This window comes from Balearica regulorum, chromosome 3, assembly GCF_011004875.1.
Source record: "Balearica regulorum gibbericeps isolate bBalReg1 chromosome 3, bBalReg1.pri, whole genome shotgun sequence".
NCBI lineage: Eukaryota > Metazoa > Chordata > Aves > Gruiformes > Gruidae > Balearica > Balearica regulorum.
The window spans coordinates 57,548,592-57,566,780 of record NC_046186.1 but is presented as its reverse complement, the minus strand read 5'-3'; the positions used below and the strand labels follow the sequence as shown (position 1 = coordinate 57,566,780).

The following is an 18,189-nucleotide window of genomic DNA, read 5'->3' as shown; positions in this document are numbered from 1 at the left end:
GCATTGAAAAACACCAGACATGACAATTTATTCGATGCAAGATGTGGTTGTGTCATCACTACAAACACTTAACACTGAAAAGATCCATAAAAGTTAATAGCAAGCGGGTCTGCTCAGCTCAACTCTGTGACATTCCAGTCCTGCCCCACCAGTCTGCAAAGGTGAGTGCAAAGATCTCTAAAGCAATGTTCTTTGTATACGGCTCACTCACGTGAGCTCACTGGGGACTTGCACTAGTTTGACTGCTTCAGGTGTACTTCACAATCTCTGTGTATGGAGACAGGCTTTGCCCTATTAAAACGCACCACAGGAAATACCAAGATACACAAAATAATGTTTTACAAAACCCACGCAGCATCTATACTGGGCATTTAACAGTACCCAGAAGCATTCATGGAGGAGAAACTCAATTATCTATACTGTGAGACTGTTAGAGCAAGTCAAAGCCACCTAGCATTCTTCCAAACATTTCGGAAGGTAGCACAAATCAGGCATCATTTCCAAAAATCCTCTTTGGATGTAGTTATCTGTTAGAATAGCAAAACTTTAACAGCCAGGATGTAGCCACTCCAGCACTAGGAAGCAGCCCTGGGCATGTCTAGTTTGTTAGTACAGACATAGTTGTTCTCTCTTAGAGACATTCTCCACTGGCAGGTACCCATTATAAAACAGCAAGAAACCCATGAAAATATGAAGTAATTTTAAATTATTATGTCTCATGCAAAGCAAACGTATTCACTTTCAAATGTGAGCTACAGACCTTTCAAATTCTATTGATTACACAGATTAAACCTTTTAAATACCACTAATTAAACAGAGTGGCTACTCAAGCCCTATGAAGTCTGTTATGTAAATACATATTAAGGAGTCCTCGGAGCTGTTTCCATCCACTGTAGTGATCTCTACCGAATAGCTTTTTTTTTAAGAAAATTTGTATCACACAAATGCTTCTGCTAATTTTGTCTGTTGTTTAAACTTCTGTTGTCCACATTCTGTATAGTCTGAAATACAGAGTAGAAATGGCTGCAAGATATAAACAATTCTCTAAGCAAAATACTTGCTAATTATTACTCCTTATCCATCAGGTCTTCACATCCCAGTTCCTTTTCTACAGGACGGAGTGATGTACTGCATATTTAAGGGAAGCGTTAAGTAAGTAAGTTCTGTCCATATTCCCATTAACTCAGTATGTAACTCAAAGGTTTCAGTCTTAAAAGACTGAGATCAATAAGGAAATTGGTACCTGGGGCAAGTGAGGGAGCAGAAAGAGCCCAGCTCTGAACATCAGCCACAAGTGAGGGACACCAGTGCTTACTGCCCAGCAGATCTGGTGAGAGCACACAGGGGTTTTGGAGAACTCAGCTACAGCAACATAACTAACTGCTTCCGAGGAGCTAGACTCTGCATCAGATGAGAATCAGGCCCAGTCTGATTACCCAATTAACAAATACAAAGTAAATAATAATCCACACGTAGGGTTGTAAATGTTGACACCAATAGTTATTTCTGATAGTCTTAAAGAGTAATTCATCTGGGCTGTAAGATTCTCCTTTTTCAAAGCAATGTACCTGTCTGGAAACAGTTCTCCACTACTGAGTATCTACTGAATGCTTTTTCTGTATAAGAGGCTTCATAAGCATAATAATAAAACCAATTTATCCTCTATCATTAGCAGGGTGAACAGCATGGCCCAATGGGAATAGGAGCTAGGCTCACAGAGAAGCTGAACTCGTAGTAAATAAATAATGTGATCAAGATCTTTTCATGGTTTTGTATTTCACAGAAGGAAAATCAATTTACAAGTATTTTATTTTTTGGAATAAAGCTCTCCCTCATTGTGGTTTTTGACACAAAAGTAAATACAGATGTAGATGCGCTCACAAAAAATTAAATTATCTTTTCTAAAGTGCTATTGTTAAACAATATAATAATATTAATATAGCCCAGCATCAATGCAAAAAGCTTGCAATGTACATTCCACTAGAGCACCATGTTTATAAACTAAAAGTGATGTGGCATGATTAGCAGGCTGTATACAGTTTTATATAGTCCACATAAAATATGATTCTTCCCTGATCTGTATCTATCATACTGGGGTGTGGTTTTCAGTACTACATAAAGCAGTAAAAATTACAGATGCTATTTACTATCAAAGCGCGCTGACAAGTGCATCATCTACCATTGCTGCAGATGAAAAGTATTCACGGTGAAGATCATACTGCGTTGCCCAGGACATGGCTCCCAGCCAGGTAGAGCAGATATTTTTTCTTCAGATGTGGGATCTGAAATAATGCCCGAAGCAAGAATCAAACCAAAAGCCAGAATTTTGAAATTCAAGCAAGTAACTCTCTGTCCAACCTGGCATGCCTAGCTTTGTTTAAATCCGCATCAGATTGACACCAGCTCTGGTGATCTCCATGGACAGGCGACTGCCGCCAGCTCTCCAAAGCTGCAGAGCTTCAGGGACACAGGAGGTTGCACCAGAGCTCGCAGGAGCCTGCAGATGGGCGTAGGGGAAGAGAAAGCATAAAGACACAGAAAGACACCAGCATTACAGACGGGAAAGTTCGGACCCCCTGCACTGGAGCGTCTTGTCTGGCTTAAGAGGATGAAAAGGGTGGCAGATGTTTGGATCAGTTTTGGTGAAAGGCACCTGCACACTCACTGCAGGTAACCTTTGAGCCTTTTCAACAAGGATGGACAACGGCGTTCATTACATTAAATGTGTTAACTAGAAATGTGATTGTTAAAACTAATTAGAGATGTTTAAAAGATGGGTTTGACTCGCTGTTATGTAATACTAAGGGAAGCAAGATCTATTTTAGGGCTCTGAAAATGAGGGCAAAACAAATGGCACACACAGACATGACCCTCTACCCCCGACTCACACTCCACAGCCTGGGCCTCACCTATCCCCGATACGATCACCTATTACCTGGGAAACAAACCAGAGATTTGACTTTTCAGTACCAACTCCCCTAATTGTACTCCCGATGACATTTTCTGGCAGTGATGGCTCCTATTTTCACCCCTCCTTCTCCTTTTCTTTAGCACATAAATACATTACAGTATCTTTCACTGTGAAATAACTCACTGTTCATCCCATTCTATTTTATTGTTAATACTCAAGAAATAGGACGCTCTCAGTTGTTGCATTACTGTCATGGTTTAACGCCATGCAGTAATAGCACCATGCAGCCTCTTGCCCACCCTTCCCCCCCTCCACCCCCCACAGTGGGATGGGGAGGAGAATGGAAAAAAAACCCCTCATGAGTTGAGATAAAGACAGTTTAATAGGCTAACAAAGGAAGATAATCATCATCATCATCATCGTGATGCACAAATGCAATTGCTCACCACATGTGGAAGAAAAAAAAAACCCGATGCCCAGTCTGTTTCTGAGCTGTAATCCCACCTCCCGGCCAGCCTCCCCAGTTCTATCCGGAGCATGACGTTCTATGGCAGGGAATATCCCTTTGGCCAGGCTGGGTCAGCTGTCCTGGCTGTGCTCTCCCAGCTCCTTGTGCACCTGGCAGGGCGTGGAAACCTGAAAAGTCCCTGACTTGGTGCAGACACTACAACTACCGAGCAACAACTAAAAACACCAGTGTGTTATCAACATTACTAAATCCAAAACATACACTAAATCCAAAACACATCACTGTACAAGCTACTAGAAAGAAAATTAACTCTATCCCAGCCAAAACCAGGACAATTACCCATTTTCTCTGCCTCCTCCCGTCTCCCCGTTCCATGCAAACTGTCTTCCCCAGCTCTCAAATGCTGTAGGTCACCTTTCACCACCCCAAAGACTTCAGCCCTTATTTCCCCTGTTCTCTTCCCACTGAACATCATCCCTGGAGAGCTCCCTTCACTTACGTGCATTTCACTGTCATCCCCATGCCGAAACGCACATCCCTCCACTTGTTCTGCCTGCCACAGCCAAGCCTCACTCATCACATTACTTGGCTGAAAGCTCACTAACAGCACTGAGCTCAAATTCTCCCAGTTTTTATTTTCTGTAGTGTTACAGCGAGGCCCAAAAAGCACTCAGCTAGTAAACTCACATCCTTGGGAATGTAAAGTCCTGTAAAGTCCTGTTCTCCTCTAACACCATGGCTCCCACTGCAAGATCAACACTTACCATGTCTTCCCACACATAGTGCTATGGGGAACCCGACCCCTTTATCTTTACTAGTCTACTGCCACACTTTTTGTTGCCTAAAAATTGTTCAGTTTAAGGGTTGGGGGTTTTTTGATCAATTTGGTTTTGATGAGGCCAGGGCTGTGAATTTCACTCCATGTTGAAAGGATCAAACCCAACAGAGAAAGCACAAGAATGTGTCTTCCACCGGTAAAAGCAGAGAAGGAAACGAGGCTGACACTATTTGGGTGACCAGAATTGCAGTCTATGTGAATCCAGACTGAATCTGACTGAATCCACTTTTTAGTTTTTATTGGTTGGTCAAAAAAACCCCAAACTTCTGAACAAGGAGGGGTGAGAAGCAAGCAACACCTCGCCCAATGTGATACACTAATAGCAAAAGCAATCATTTTGAAACTGTCTGCTTTGCCACAAGACATGTCTCCTGCAATATAATACCTGAATCAAAGAAGATTATGCCTGGGGTTTGCTGCGGAACATGGAACAAAGCAAGTTTTCCTAAAGCAACATCCCCATCAGCCCGCGACTGCCAAATAAAAAGCTGAACGGCATGCCAGGGCTCCACTCGCTCCATCCGGCCTTACCTCAGGAAGAGGGACAGATGGTGCCAGTGACTCAGAAGAACTCCAAAAGGCTCCCATCTCACAGCAATAACCTATGTCCCAGCCCTGTGACAGTCTGTCATCCATGCAAATGGTATTTTTCAAGGACACAAGCGTGAACTTGATGCTGGTAGGAAAACACGACAGAGTGCTCTCACAGACAGCTTCTTGTTTTGCGACCTGGGCACAGATAATTCTATTCTGCAGTTTCACCAGCGTGCTCCTATGCATGAGAAGGCAGGGCCTTGGGAAACAATGCTTGGCAACATAAATTACAGCTTAGTGTACTATTTTTGACTAAGTTAAAATTGTCAAAAATCTTTCCAGGAAGGAAAAGCCTCAGGGAAAGCAGAAAAGCTTTGTGAGCAAGTCTTCACGACTTTAAAGGAAATCAATCCCAACTTTAAAATCTGTAAAAAAAAAAAAAAAACCAAAAAAAAAACCCAACCAAAAACAAACCCAGAACAGCGCACACAAAAAAAACCCCTTCCAGATTCTGCTTTTCTATCTTCTGGGGGTTTTTTTAATTAATGTATTTTTGCAAAATAAAACAAAGCAGTTGTAGCTCTGTTCCCTTACTGCCTCTTTAAAATCTTTTCTACTTCCAAAGTGTAAAATGATGGCTTTCCCATTTCTAGTGTAGGAAAACAAATATGAAATAGGAATTGTACTTCTTTTCCCAAAAAGTAGCCACACCACAGAGTGAGCAAACACAGAGAAGCACTGGCTCAACACCTAGTTCCAGCCAGGGGCCAGAACTGATTGAGGACAAGGAAACAGGGAACAAAGCTTTGGGTTGGTAGACCAAGACCTGGGCGGAAACAAACTGTTGAGAAGACCCGGGCCAGTAACAGCTACAGTGATGGTATTCTTAGAGCCATAATGCTGTAATGACATAAGCATGTTAAGGTTCATGGGGAAAAAGAGTTTTCTCTAAGTAGACCAAATAGCACAGAATGAGACAGTTACATATTGACCCAAACTGCTATTTTGGGGAATTGTTCCAAGATGAAAGCTTTAGATGGCACATTATGCCCTCAATAGTGACACAGATGATACTTCCACTCTTCCAATCTCAGTTCAGTGCACTAAAGGCCCAAAGGGTTTATAGTCACAGAAACTTAAGCCAAATGTAGCTAGAAAACGAGCTGCTAAACTTGGCACTCTTACCTCCATTCTCAAACACTGTGCATAACAAAGCCGAGCCATTCATCATATTCAGGCCCTAGTTTCATATTTGTTTTTCATAGAATCACAGAATGGTTTGGGTTGGAAGGGGCCTCAAAGCCCATCTAGTTCCATCCCCCCTGCCATGGGCAGGGACACCCTCCACTAGACCATGTTGCCCAAAGCCCCATCCAACCTGGCCTTGAACACTTCCAGGGAGGGGGCAGCCACAGCTTCTCTGGGCAACCTGTTCCAGTGCCTCACCACTCTCACAGGGAAGAATTTCTTTCTAACATCTAATCTAAATCGACCCTCCTTCAGCTTAAACCCATTACCCCTTGTTCTATCACTACCCTCCCTGCTAAACAGTCCCTCTCCAGCTTTCCTGTAGGCCCCTTCAGGTACTGGTAAGCTGCTATAAGGCTGCTATATTTTGACCTCACTCAAGCCCCACACATCTCACCTCTGTTTACAACCTGTAAATTCTTTTTTCATGGTGTTGCTTAGATGATGTATGTGGCTGAGAGAGTGTGCTCACCAATACAGGAAATTCTTTTTTTCCAAAAACACAGAAGCATGACTTTTTTCTTTTATTTTTTTTCAGAGAAGACATTGATGCTGCAAATGTATGGGTTTTTTTCATCTCAGTCCTCATGTCTGCTCTCCTAGCCTGTGATTTAATGAAAGATTAAAGACTAGCTTATGAAAGTTCACCACGGCAACTGCTGTTGTCATTGGGAACTGGATTCCCAATTGGGGCTTAATGAAAGATGAAGACCATATTGATAATTGACAATATTTCTGACATTACTCATCTAGCTAATTAAGCCACAACTCCATGCCACTACATACGCCCAAAACTGAATGAACAGAAAATGTAGCACCATTAATAAGCTTAACTATTGGTGTTATATAAATTATATACAGAAATTAACTCTTCATGGAAAGTACAGATTATTTACTCCTTTCCCATTCAGCAGTAGGAAAACAGAATTATTCATGCAGCTACTTAATGATGCAATGCCTTTGATTATCCTACTGAAAAAAAAAATGTGCATTCTTCCTCAGAAAATGAACCTAAGCACTGTATCCCACATGCCATAAAATGAAGCAAGGTTTTTATCCATTTAATTCTAAGCACATTTAAGCATTGAAGGAAAGGAGACACACATTACTAGCTTGGACAGCTTTGCATGTACGGCACAAGTAGTGATTCTCCCACTAGCTGTGTTTGCCATCTTTTTCAGAAGAGGTAGAAGTCTTGCGTATGTACAAACACAAGAACAAAAAGCACATTTAAAGTCACCAAAGTGTATGTGTGCTCCTCTTTTGGCTCTTTCTGAGGCAAGTTACTGCTAAAATGCCTTTGTGGGAGCTTGTTTTTGCTCCATCCTCCCACAGCAACCCAAAAGCAGGGTACTGAAAGGCAGTCAGCCCTATGGCATGGAGATACACACAGTAATGGAGAATACCTGCCACGAAACCAAAATTCTCGGGGATGGAGCATGGGGGGTTGTTCAGGACTTTAGCAGATATCATGAGGAAAAAATGCAATTAGAGGAGGAAGCAGGACTGTGCCTGAGTCCTGAATGCACAGCCAAGAGGCTGAGCAGTTCTGCTACACAGCATGGCTGCCATCCTCAGGGAGGAACATCAGCGCTCATTACAAAAAAACATAAGGTTGTCGAAGGGAAGCCTTTGAAAGAAGACATTTACAGTCATGTAAATTAAAGTAAAACAATTCATCAAGAAAATTTAATGGGACAGAATACCAACAGGATGGAGAAGAAAATATACAGTAAAGCTCACCTTGCCAGTTCAGATGCTGCTCAGTTTGATTTCATTCCTACTACTTAAAGTAAGAACACACATGGTCCAAGCTGTTCCCATGGATCGTCAAATGGATTCATTCTTAATTGGCTTTCCAGGCAGCTCTCTTTAAAGGCTTGAGTGGTACTTTCATTTGATACTGCATTGATTTTCTCTGAAGTTTCCTCCTATCATGGCTACCCTGATCAATTAGTGTGCTATAAATAGAGTGGTCAGATTCCTTTCAGCGGTCTCATTAAATTGCACCCCTGCTGAATTTCTGTGGAGAACAGAATTCAATCACACTGATAGCAATAGTATGAAGATGCCCTCAGGTTTTCCAGTGAAAATCAATTGCTCAATATTCCTAACAAAGAGCTTTGAAAAGCATGATCCAATGGAGCTCAGCTAATGCCCAAAACATATGTCAAACCTTGCTTGCAATTCTGCATCTCTAAAACCCCCAATGATAAAGGATGGGAAAATAAGTGGTTAAGGGGCTCAGACAGTTCCACACTGATACATAAACCCTCACCAATCGTAACTATTTAACTGCATCCCCTCATAATGAAAATATGTTGCTGGAGGTATGCAGTTAACCCATATAATTCTTCTGGAAAGAAGAGTAAGGATTCAAGGAGGAACACAGTTGCAAGGCACATTTGGACTGTCAAAGTCACCACATAATGATGGTAAGCTTACTGACTAAAGCTAGAGGAGACTTCTAATATTTGGTGGTATGACATAGGCTAATTAGTCCAGGTGCATATCAGCTATGACTTCAAAAACGTTAATCTTTGTTTTGTAATAGTATGGCAGTACAGCTTTTAAAAATTTGTTTTAGAAATGATATTTTATTCAATGAGATTGGAAACAGCCATAAAATAGGAAATGGAATTTTCTACTTTGAAACATTTCAAAATCTAATCTGAAAGGCAGCTTTTAGGTATCCACTCTGCGCTACACCCTGCCCTATCCCTTCACAACTATCCCAACTTCTCCTACCAAACTTTCTGTACTCTTTTCTCCTCTGCTAAGAACTAGCCTTCAAAATCTTCTCCATCTTCTTCTCAAAATAAAGCTACATTTTCACCACAGACTCCCCTGCAAGCTGAAAATCCCTCCTGCAAAGGCTGGACTTTTAATTGCTGCAGTTGAATTACTGAATGCATCCACTGTTTCTACATGCATTCACTGGTGTCTAGAGTACCCTGTGGGTTTTTTGTATGCAGGTCTGAAGGACTCATTGGAGACTTCAGAGGACTGGCTGTACCTTGCAAAGAATTTGCAAGAACGCTGGAGAACTACCAGTACTTGATGATTTATCCTGTATCCTCCATACTTAGCATAGTGGCTTTCAGCCAGAAGATGCAGTGCTCTGAATGATACTTTCAGTCAAATAGCTTCGTGCAGGATGAAGGCACCTCCCAACAAGCTCAGAAGATTTTGTGGGTAATAAGGCACATTCAGTGCAATATCAGGTAAGAATTAATGGCAACTGCAGTTTAAACATACCTTTAGGGAGGCCCTCTCCTGAATCACAGCAGAACCACTCTGTCCTTCCAGAAAATGTTTTCAATGGGGGATGTGCAAAGGGTTCAAATCCAGTCCTTCTCAGATGGACAGCCCTCCCCCAAATTATTCTAACAGATACAACAGATGCCTAAGAACCAACATAAAAGACCAAGAAATTAACAAATATACTTGAAAATACAATCTTCAATCACTGATTAAAGATTGCATTTTCCTGTGCCACTGTGTGGTATTGGAGTCAGTCCCATAAAATAAGGGGGCTGAACACACATTTTAGAGTCAGAGCTCAAGTCCATACTGTGAGGCACAACATAAAATGTAACCCATGAGAACCAGCAAGCACCCTGACATAGCCAGAACTGTTCTGGGCAAGATGCTGACATGAGACTTTCTCAGAGTCAGGTGCTGGAGTTATATTCAATTTTTTGGTTTGAATGTACACCCAAATTTCCACCAATAGGATATTTCAGCCCATATCCATGTTTGGATATTCATTACATATAGATAAAACATTAGTGCTTGATCCTTTTTATTACAGAAGACACTGGAAAAGATGATAAGCACTATTTTCCACATAATAAGAAGTTAGAAATGTTCTTTAAGAACTTGTTCTGATCTTTGCAAAATATGCAGGAAATGACTGGAAAAAAATGCATTTTTCCTGGGGTTTTGAGGTGGGTTTTTTTGCGGGGGGGGGGGGGGGGGGGGGAAGTATTATCCAAGTTGAAGTATGATGTTATAGAAAGTGTTTGTATTTAATTTTTCCTTAAGAAACATAATTTTCTTTATATGTTATAAATCTAAACTTTCAATTCCTGAACTACTTTAAATTACCAGAGTAGCACTTATGTAAACATAGTTATGCCTATTAAAACATATGAGAATTGAATTGTCTGAATTTTTTTATGAAACATGAGATGAGAGAAACCATCACTAGCCATATAATTTCACATTTTTATGGCACTTCCCCCTAGAGAAATTTCCCACGTTTGTTTTTCAACATTAGTGAAATATCACAACAGTATTTTTCCTGCATGGCAATCACTTATAACCAAAGTCAAAATTTTGCTCATAACCAAAGTCAAATCGGATTCATAAAAATAATTGTCATAGGAGCTGAACACTTGCTAAGGAACATAAACAAAAACCACAAAACATTACAGTGTATTGTTTTGCAGAACGGGCACCGAAGGCTTAGCTGGTATCACAGGGTCTGTGCAAAGGCAGTATGTACTGAAGAGAATAAGATAAAGCCAACTGTGTGCACTAGTAAGATCACAGAGGGTTTATGAGCACCACAGAAAACAAAGGTAAGACTGATTTCAGAAAATAATTCCAAAAATGATCCAGTATATCCTTATGAGGTAATCCTGAAAGATGTGTATATAAAATGGATTGATAATTTGGACAGGCAATTTGGACAATATCAAAAAAGGTAAATTTAAGCTCCCCAACTAAAGAGGATCCCACTGATTTTCACATCTCGCCATCTCCAGCGGCAAACAAGACAGGAAAAACGTCTCCAGGTCCTGATTCCAGCTCATTGCTGTTGCAGATAGATACTCCATCAAACAATTCCTTTCTTTGGGTTACTGGGAGTATCACACAAACTCCTGCTTTGGACCTAACAGCATGTGATGAAATAGCAAAGGGTATAGGAGGTGACATTTTGAAATAGAAAAATTAGGATTGATGCTGAGAGGAAATCTGAAGAGCAAGCAGTCATAGAAAGGTTTCCAAAGAATGTGCCAGACCTGCCTTTGAGACTTTAAATTAAACTGTGTGAAGTACTAGAAAATATAATGCACGAGATAATCTTGCCTTAGCAGGAAGGTGAACTATGATCTTAAAACATGTCTTCTGTCTCTGACGTTACCATTTAGAACAATGACCTTACAAGGAAGAATACTATTTATTCCCTTCATGGCCTTAAGATACTGAAGCAAAGAGAAATATTTAGACCTTGACTGAGAAAAATCACTTCCAGAAATAATTATACATTTTGAAGCTGAGGAATGGTCATAACCATCTAGTTGTTGAACTGTGGCCTACCAGAGACAACAGAAAGTCAGTCACAGTGCCAAGAGTTAATTTCCTACAACGAGCTTGTGGTATAAGCCCTTCTTTTCTCATGCTGGTGCCACTCACCTTAGCATAACAGTTTTTCAGCTTAATCAGAGCAATTTAGTCACTATATTTAATACAGATAGATTCAGTTTCCTGATAAAAAGAAATACAGAAAAGTGGTTAGCATTTAGTAGAAGTTCATGAAAGAGGCAGTCTGCATGTACAAGAAGAATATCTTCTATTTTCTTCCTCTCAAGGTGCAATAATTTTAATTGGATGTTTTTCTCTGTTGACAGAACTGATGGAAAAATGTTACATATGAGCATTTTGATTGGCTTCTATACTAACCATGGCTACTTTGTTGAAGTAGAAGAAAACTTCAGATACAAAAAGTCTTCTTTTCCCAGATCATGCCATGTCATTCCACTACATCCCCAGAAGCTCCCAACATCTCCTGCCCAGCCTCATTAACACTGAGTCCAGCTCCAGTCTGAGGAACCACAAGGACTGTTTCCTCAACAGCCTGGTGGCTAGAGGACTCACTTAATATGTGAACAGATCAGGGCTCACCCTCTACTGCTGCTTTCCAGAGCAGGATGAAGAGCAGTGGGAACACTGGTTAAGAGGAGATTTGAAGTTGGGAGATTTGAAGCTGATTAGATGCCAGACGGGGAGAGCATTTGGACAGTGAGACCACAAAAGACTGAGATCTCCTAAGGAGTATAAGATGAACTTAATATTCCATGCAGTCACCCATGGTGATTGAGGTTTTGAAGCATGACATCAGGACACTGAGACCAAAAAAACACACCAGTGAAGACTAGTACAAAGTAAAGCAATGTTAACAGGAGTGGGATGAGGAACTGGGGAAGCAACAGGACTGGGGCAAAGGCTGCTCAGTGGGAAACGGGCAGGAGGAACGGGCAGAAGAGTCTGTGCCAGTTAGATCAAAGTGCCTGAACGAAAGCCAGGCCTTGCTTACAGCAAATATCTGCAAAACGCTGGCAAAGTGCCCGCTCCCTTTTTCGTGCGGGTTCACATGGAGGATGACAACCTACTGCAGGCAGTTACTCCGCCAGCTCCAGTGGCAGTGTCTGGGTGCTGGATATTTAACTCCATTAAGCAGCCTTGTGGTTTTCAGTAAGGTGGCACATGGCAGTTTCTGGGGGTCAAAGAGGTGGCAGCCCACACAGCTTTACATGCTTTCAAAGAGCAGCTAATGAGGATTTCTAAATTCAGGGTCCTGGCTTGGGGGTTCAGGTTCAAGACTTTACAATTCTTGAATCCTCCTGATCAAAAAAAAAAAAAAAAAAAATGGCAGCGGAACTCTAAACATATAGAAGGTGAGTGAATATCAGACCATGGCCTGCCACAGTGGGCACCCCAAATTAGCAAACACTTTTAATAGTAATCTTTCAGTGGAATAGCTCTTGTCTGGAAAAACAAAAAAAAAGAAGAGATAATAGTATCCCCTCATCTTAAAAGTGTGTTTGTGAGAATAAATAAATTACCATTTGAAAGGCATTCAACAATTTTTTTACTGATGAGCACCATAAAAGAATTTGGCAAGGAAATTAATTATTCTGTCTGCAGATAACAGGTTAACAGCTGGGACCACACTGAATAATGGCTATGTCTACACAGAAATGCCTGTAAGCAACTGAACTCGAGCTCCAGCCATCAAGTCCTTTCTCATCTGGCAGGTTAAGACCATCCAGACAGCAGGTGAGGAGCTACAGCAATCACTTCCAGTCCACCCTGTTTCACAGTAAATTGCTGGCAAGCCTTTTTGATGGCCTTTTTACAAGTGGAGAAGATCAAATATATGCAAGCTCTCATAAAACAGCAAGCTCTTAGGAAAAATATCCAATTCTGCTGCTGCTAGAGAAAGAGTTGAACTGGTACAAAATTGTGCTGTTTACAAGCACATTCCTCCATTCTCTGGGCTGGTCCTGGGCTCAGGGGACTGTAGCATTTACAAACAGCTTAATTCTTTGATTTAAAAATGAATGAAAGCAGCTACATGCTTTACTAACCTTCCTGAAAGCAGAAGATGTTCCCATTAAAAGCCTGAGCCTGCTACTTTTTAATATCCTCCCAAGCACTATGTGAAGTGTCAGGACCCTATTCTCAAAAACTGGCAGAAAACTCCAGCACTGCAAGAGTGGTTTTTATGGTTTTACGTTTGGATGCAAAGACATTTAAAGGTCTTTTTTTTGTGGTTTGCTGCTCACTGATACTCATTGCTAGTACTGAGTAACTGTTCCTTAAGCTCATTATTAGCAATCTTATGCACTGCACAGAGCATATGACCATGTAATTATATGAAGTCAAAATACTGTTTTCAGAGGCATCCTTAGTTCTGGAAGTTCTCGACTTACGAATTCGTGACTCTGCAACCTGCTAGTTGTATAGATGTAGTCCAGAACTAGGTGGCGAAATTTGAGCACTATCTGTGGATATCTAAATAGAAATGTGAGCCAGCCATGATGTTCAGATAAGATTCCCTGTAAGGTACTGATGAAGCTCATGCTTAAAGAAAAAGAGGAGTAGGAAGTTCTGTCCCTTTCATCACCAGACTGTACATGCTCTGGTCTCTCTTATTTCCACTTTACACTGCTGCAGCAAATCTGATTGGTGATATTGTCCTTACAACTCTCAAGAACAGCTGTTTGAAAGATGCTTTAAATAGCGATAGTAGCTGCAAGCATGCTGTCTTCATGTTCTTTCTGTTTTGCTTTCATGTTCACAGTAACGAGTTTGTTTTAGCTCATGAAGCCTTCCTTTGTTACAAAAAAAAAAGTCACCATCAGTTGAAAGACCTGCCTTGTCCCCCACAACAGTACCGCTCTCTCCTCCTGTAAGCATACTCAACCCAAAAGCAAGAGTCTTCTGTCTTCTGCAACAATGCTGACTGTACACGTATGTTCAGCTCCCAGTTTAAATGTGTATCAGCTCTTTTCCCCCAGCTTTTTACCTATAGGAAAAGCATTAATATTCAGCCACCAAAACTACACAGTTTTGCAAAGCATTTGGAGGTACAGCCTGCCTGAGTGACAACATGCAAAACAAATCTGTCATGTATGCAACTACTATTATGAGCTAAATAGAAATCAAGTATTTAAGAAGGATTTAGTGTTCCAGGTTTTAGAATCCTAAATATCAGTTAATCAGTTAAAGTGTCTTATGCATACCCACAAATCCATTTTGCAAAGCTCACTTATAATTACTCCCAAATCTGTCTGTCAGAGTTAATAATAAGCCCCAACTTTCAATATAATTTTCAAATTGAATTTTTGGTCTTTGACACTGTTTTTACCTGCTTTGTGAAAACAATGCTCTCTTGATACTTAATAAAAAGCCCATACAGGTAGCTACAAAAGGACTATCACAAAGAAAAGAATCATAACCAGAACCTCCTCCCTCCTTCTGCCCAAGTGTTCCCAGCTCAGTGTTCAGGCATGAGGGTCCATGGGAGCGCCAGGAGCAGTAAAATGAAAGAAAGGTTATTAAAAGGGGGGGAAAGGGGCATGGAATATACACTTTGTCCCACCAAAAGTCCATCTAACCCCATATCCTGTCCTTAACAGAAGCCAAAAATGAGACCCTAGAGCAGATACAGTGTGGACAACATACGTGATATTTCCAGTCAATATTCACCTCATCTTCAACTATGTGCAGCCTGAGGAATTCTGATCTTTAATGTGTTTTTTACTTATTTACTAATCCTCAGTTCATTTCTCTTGCACAAACCTATCCTTTTTCCCTGAACACAACTAAACTTTTAGCACCTAGAATTTCCCATGGCAAGGAGTTCCACGGATTACCCCGATACAAAGAGTGACCATGTCATCTAAAGAGCCAGGCCTCTTGCTAGTATCATCTGATCGTGCACATTTCTTAAAATGGAGGTAACAAATAACATCTGCAGCTTGTCCGCTCACTCCAGTCATCTATGACCTTGTTTGTATCCTGGTCTGACTTCATAAGGGACCCTACTTTAAGAAGAAGGTTGGACTTGCTGATATCCTGAGGTCTCTTCCAACCTCAATTATCCTGTGATCCTATGGTTTTACAGATATCTGTAGTTTCTCCCCGTAGTTTTTCTTCTTCCATTCAGAAGAATCCCAGACAACTTAGTTGTTCCTTATACAGAAACCAGCCCATACCTTTCAGGTTTTTTTGCCCTTCAGTCCTACAGTAGTCTTTCTGAGACAGAAAAACAGAAGCATCCACAACATGGCGGCTTCACCGTGTTCCCTGCTGTCCATTCCTTTCCCCAAAATTCCTAACATTTGATCTGCTTTTTTGACCAACATTATGTATTAAGATGATATTTTCATAGAGATATTTATCAGTGTCATTCTTGTGTGGTAAGTGCTTAGAGTTCATCACTGTCTATGGAAAGTTAGGGATGGTTTTTTCCTGAGCTCTCAAGAGTTCTCCTTTCTATGGGAAACTTAGCTGAACTACACACACTGTAACCTCTTGCTGGTGAAAAGAGGCAAAATTTTGTAAAGTTTTTCAAAATTGAAATGTACTTATTCAAGGCACTCGGGTGTTGCAACGCACAATGTTGTAACACTCCCTGCTTTCAGGAGCCCAGCTGCTGAGCAACATGAGCTCCTTCACAAGCCCAAAATCAGTGTTTGGCTACAGAAATCAATGAATGGGGAAAAGTGGTCACCTGAAGACTGGGATTCACAAACACCTGCACATTGAATATGCTAGGGAGAACCAACACAAGGTGCTGAAGTCAGGGCATGGGTTTTGGTCTCACATCTCAACTAATGTTTTCCTGCTCAGGTTTCACAGCTCTGAGCTCTTAGGTACTCCGAGGCACCTGATCCAGATAGATCATGTTTACAGATAATCACTGTTCTTTAACATTAAAAATTCCATGGCCAAAAGGCTGTTTTCCTGCAAACAAATAGCTAGGAGGTTTTTCTAATGTATACAAGTCAGTTAGGGGTATGATTCTTTTCATACTCCCATTTAACACAGATATGCAGACAAACTGTATAGCAGAACTGGCCTCATGTAGAAAACTGTATATATTTACTTATTTCAAAAGCAATTGCCTAATAAACAAGCAGTTGTGAAGAGCCCAGAAATGCCATAGCTTGTAATCAACTCTCATTGGTACATACCATATTGAATATTCTGCTCACCATGGAAGCTAAGCAAATATAATGCAAATTTACTAGATTTCATTCAGAAGGCAAAGGGATTTGGTTAACATCAAATTCAGCGGTCACTAATCCCACTTTCCCTGTCCCTTTCCACCCAAGTAACACAAATATTTAAATTCCCCAAATGGTAAAGTTCAACATCTTGAGCCCTGTTAAATCTTATAAGCCAAAGTAAATTCCATTTTTCTGATTAAACAGAGAGTATTTACAAAGATTATAAATAAACAGTGTGTGTGAGTTGTTCTTTTTCACACTACCTGACTAAGCACTTTTTACTTTGACATCATTCAGAATGCACCTTTTTGTCCAAAATAAAAGAAAATGCAGTCCATGTTGAGGGTAAGGGAATGTAACATTTCAGGCATGAAATCTTGCAAGAAGGTGCAAATAAACCTGTGCCTTGCCCAGGGTCTCTCTGTAACACCTTTCCCACCATGCTTTCCTCTGATTTCCTTCCTGGTCGCAATTGTTTTTGAAGTGAGGTTGTCCCTCCAAGGTGCTCAGTTGTCTTTAGTCCCTTCCATTGATTCTAACATATCTTTACACAGAAAAATGTCTAAGTAAAATAAAAAAAAGAAGACAAAAAAAGAAATCAAATACAAACAAACCCCCAAGTAGTATAACTACTGGGAAAATATCACTACAGAGTCAGTCAATTTTGCTAGTATAAGAACATTAGCCCTCATTCCCTCAGTGGTTCTCCACAGAAAATTAAACAACGTATTATGAGAGCTCAACTAATTTATTTCTTCAAAAGACTTGAGGTAAAAGGCCTTGTAAATGTTGCTGCTTACAGATAACAATACCTGTCAAGATTAGGACAGATTCCTCAAGCTTTGGAAGAGTTTTATCTCACATTTGCCATTTCAGTGCCTTCTCATTCCCTCTTCTGCAGCATTTCATGCCCAGTTTTACATCTCTGGATGCCCTGTTGACTGAAGACAGTGGGCACAAAATGATGCCCTGGGTGCCGGCCACTATCAGACTTGAGATACTGGAACATACAAAGCTGGGCGCATGGGTAAGTTAAGCCAACGGACTTCACCTCAACTCAGTAATGAACCAACTGATGTCAGGAGAAGACAGAGCCTCAGAGCCCACCTGAAGTTTGGTAGGTCATCCATCATATTTGCAGATGCAATTATCCACTGCAGCTCTCCTCAAAATAACCATCTCTGATTAATGTCCAAGAAGAAACATCACCATTCAAAAACAAAGACTACTAAAGTATTTATTCATGTTCTAAACAAGAAAATAATGGCTAGTTTTGAAAAACAGCACAAAAAATAAAACAACTTTGAAAGCAATAAAAGGAAATGCAGCGCTATTAGAGCACAGATCTCACCGCTGCCTTCTAATGTAGTTCTCAAGACCATGGAACCACACAATGAAATGAAAATTGAGATCTTTGTCTCATGACCGTCACTACCCTTCTGTGTGCAACAGCAGGCTGAATACTGGTTAAGGCATTTCAAGATTTAGATCAAAACTCCATACTCCTGCAACCCAAATTTCTTCAAAAATAGTAATATCAAAGGGAAGAAAGTTCAAAGATAAGGCTGTTATTTTGTTTTATGAGTAATAAAAATGTATAAATGACAAAAACATCACAGAAAAGGAATATATGTCCTTGTAAAACCAAGGCACACCCCCA

General features: G+C 40.6%; 1 protein-coding gene across 1 annotated transcript in view; it reads right to left on the bottom strand.

Annotated features, from left to right (window-relative positions):
• CLVS2 (clavesin 2) overlaps positions 1 to 18,189 on the bottom strand; it is a 55,881-nt gene that overhangs the window by 25,255 nt on the left and 12,437 nt on the right. The gene's annotated exons all lie outside the window — the stretch shown is intronic.